This window comes from Lissotriton vulgaris, chromosome 1_1 (genome assembly GCF_964263255.1).
Source record: "Lissotriton vulgaris chromosome 1_1, aLisVul1.2, whole genome shotgun sequence".
Classification (NCBI taxonomy): domain Eukaryota; kingdom Metazoa; phylum Chordata; class Amphibia; order Caudata; family Salamandridae; genus Lissotriton; species Lissotriton vulgaris.
Genome location: NC_141685.1, coordinates 50785201 through 50788757, shown reverse-complemented (window position 1 = coordinate 50788757; position 3557 = coordinate 50785201).

Sequence of the window (3557 nt, the reverse complement as noted above, 5' to 3'; positions counted from 1 at the left end):
GACCACCGCCGCAGTACCGACAAAGAGGAAGCTCCTCTAAGGCATCCACTCCCTCCCGACCACCGTGACCGGGGCCCAAAGCTACAGCGGAAGCACAGTGAGGACCAGCCGCCGCTGGCCCGAACATCGTGACCGCACCTGCGCTGGGAGCCCGAGAGCAAAGTGAAGGAGGACCCGTCCGGGCCGAGCTATCGAGGCGACTGCATAGCGAGCCGTCCCTCATCTGCAAGGACAGACTATTGCCCTACGAGAATCCACAAGGTCGGTAGCCTGCCCGACAGCCCAGCTGTGAGCCCACAGCTGCACCGGCATTTGGCTGGGTACGTCCTGCACTTGGGGACCGTACTGCCACTTGTCACCGCCACAGCCGCCGACTACAAGGTCGGAGCAGACGACGAGAAGAGGACCGTGCCGCCACAGAGCACCGCTGCCCCGGACGACCAGTGACCTGCTCGGCCGAAGAGCCGCAACGATCAGCGACACCGGGAAGGCAACGCGACGTGGGACAGATCCCCTGGAAGCCGCTGGCTCCACAAAGAACTTTGTTTAACACCGGCCTACGGGCCTCACAAGAACTACGATAAGAACTGTGGTAATTTAAAGCTGATATCCTGCAACCGTATCCGTAAAAGTTATTGACTGTATTCACAAGCCTGCGTAAAGTTTATATAAAGAGATATATTTTTACAAGAATACAGTCTGGTCTCGTTGTGTGGTGGGTTGGTTGTAAAGGTGTACTGTTGCAAGTGTTTAACCCTATGTGCCCCAAAGATTAGCCTAAGACTGCTTAAGCCACACTACCTAGAGGGTAAGCAGAGGTTGTCTGGAAGGTAACCCTCAGCCCTGACGAGGAAGAGAGAGTCCCTGCTTGTCGCTAGTGCTCGCACTGCGCCAACTAGAGTCTCCCCCTTCCTACATTGGACGCAGCGGTGAGGATTTTCGAATTTACACTTGCGATAGTTATACCTGAGCTTCTGACCGCTACACAAGGATTACGGTACAGTTACTAAAACCACAGACTTTGCTTTTTGAAAGAAGATTCCGAGCACCGAAACCATGCCGGGCACCAAGAGCCTGGATGGAGCGGAGTCCACGACCTCCGAGGTTTTGGAGATAGAATGGGACGCCGCAAAGCTAGAAAAGTACTCAAAGCTGGAGCTGAAGTTTTTTTGTAGGAAACTAAAGGTTCCGCACGCTGGTTGCAAAAACAAACCGGAGTTCTACAAGGCCCTGAAAGCCTGGGTGGAATCAAGAAAGACCCCGGAAGAGCAAGACGACCTCGCCGAGCAGAATGCAACGGAGGAGCAGAATGCACTTGGGGATCTGATCGATCTCGAGCGACAAGACAGCGAGCACAGCTTGGGTAAAGGCCTGTCGCCAGAGGAGCTGGCGGACAGGAAGGAAACCCGGAATCATGAAAGAAAGTTGGCAGAATTAAAAATCCAGCTGGAGCTTGAAACGAAAAGAATGGCGCTGGAAGAGCGAAAGCACCAGATGGATTATGAGGTGAAAATGAGGGAGATAAGTCTCAAGGAAAGAGGCTTGGATCGTCCTCCCTCTGGTGGCAGCACATCGCCAGTGCAGGTAGAGTCAAGAGTGCATATCCCGAAGGACGTAGTCAAGGAGTTCTTTAAGGGGGATGACATAGGACAATGGTTTAGGGCATATGAGGTAGCCATGTCCTCCCACCGGGTCCCTGAGAAGGATTGGGGAGCGGGGTTGTGGGGAAGGTTCCTTAGCGAAGGGAGAGATACCTTGCTAGATTTGCCCGTCGAGAATCAGAGGTCCTATACCCACATGAAAGAAGCTTTGTTGAGCAGGTACGGGCTTACCCCTGAAATGTATAGACAGAAGTTTAGGGGGTGTACTAAGCGGCCTGGGAATACGTATGTGGAATATGTGACTTACTTTTGCAGAGCACTGGATGGTTGGGTGAAAGGTAACAAAGTGAATGATTTTCAAGGTCTCTTTGATTTAATTGCATGGGAGCACTTGTCTGATCACTGTTTTCCTGAGTTACGCCAACATCTGATCGATAGCAAGCTGTCCAACCCGAGGAAGCTTGCTGAGGAGGCGGACCGCTGGCTCAGCACCAGGGTCCACAAGGGTCCCGTGGGAGATTCCGCCAAGAGTGGGCAGGGTCCCCAGCAGAAGAGTGGGGGGGACAAAGGGGGAAAACAGAAAGGGTTCCAAAAAGGCCCCCAAAGTAGTTCCCAAGGGAATCCGCAGCAGGGTTCTCAGCCTCCCCCACCCCCGAAGCAGAATGGGGCCCCGACAGGTAAACCTGTTCCAAAGGGGCCCTTCAATTGTTTCAAATGTGGCGAGCCTGGGCACATATCCAGTGACCCCAAGTGTCGCCTATTTGGAAAACCCGCACCCACCGGTGCTCCGCCCCGACAAGTGACTAGCGTTCACCTGGGAGAAGAAATGATGGTCCCGGGGGGTGGAGATCCCGTTCACATGACCCTGGTCTCGTTAGGAGACAGCGAGATGATCCCTACGAACTACCTGCCCTCTAACACTAAAAAATATGGGCAGGTGGTGATCATCAATGGTAAGGAAGCCGAGGCTCTTAGAGACACAGGAGCCAGTGTGACTGCAGTGAGGCAGCACCTGGTGTCTCAAGAGCAGGTTGTACCCCATGCCTACTGTAGGGTTATCAATGCTGATAATTCCGAGAGCCAGTGTCCGATGGCTCAAGTTCCCTTTGAGTGGGGGGGGGTCTCTGGTACTCTGCAGGTCTGTGTGAGGAAAACCATGCCTGTTGACTGTTTGCTAGGGAACGACTTGGAGCACTCCCCTTGGGAAAAGGTGGAGAAAACGACTCACCTGCGGATGGTGGGTCTGCCTGACTGGGCGTGCGTGACCACACGGTCGATGGCAGCCAGTAAGGGTGATCGAGAGGTCCTGGGGCCTGATGGAGAGGCCCAGGAACCGGTCTTAGGGAGAAGGCGCAGGGGGCGCGGGAAACCGGCCCCTGAAGTTCCTACGGTCCAGGAGGAGGCAGACCTTGAGGGGGATGCCCTGGAGCCTACAGGGGAACAGATCGCTGAACTGGGGGACCTGCCTGAGCTGACCCATTGGCAGCAAGAAGGAGGACCCTCCAGGGAGGAATTCTGCAGGGAGCAGAAAGAATGCCCTTCTCTCGTGGGTATGCGGCAGCAGGCTGCAGACCAGGCCAATGGTGTTCAGGCCAAAACACATTACGTGTACTGGGAGAATGACCTCCTGTATTCGGAGCCTAAGGCTGCTGAACCTGGGTCAGCCCGTGTGCTGGTGGTACCCCAGAAGTTCAGAGCCTTCCTACTGGGTTTGGCTCATGATGTGCCTTTAGCAGGACATCTAGGGATGGACAAGACCTATGACAGGCTTGTCACCCACTTTTACTGGCCCCAGATGCATAAGAGTTCCGACACTTATTGCAGAACCTGTCCGACTTGCCAGGCAAGTGGGAAGACGGGAGGGAAGAACAAGGCTCCCCTCCAACCCTTCCCTGTAGTCGGTACGCCATTCCAGCGAGTGGGTATTGACATCGTCGGGCCTCTGGACCCCAAGAC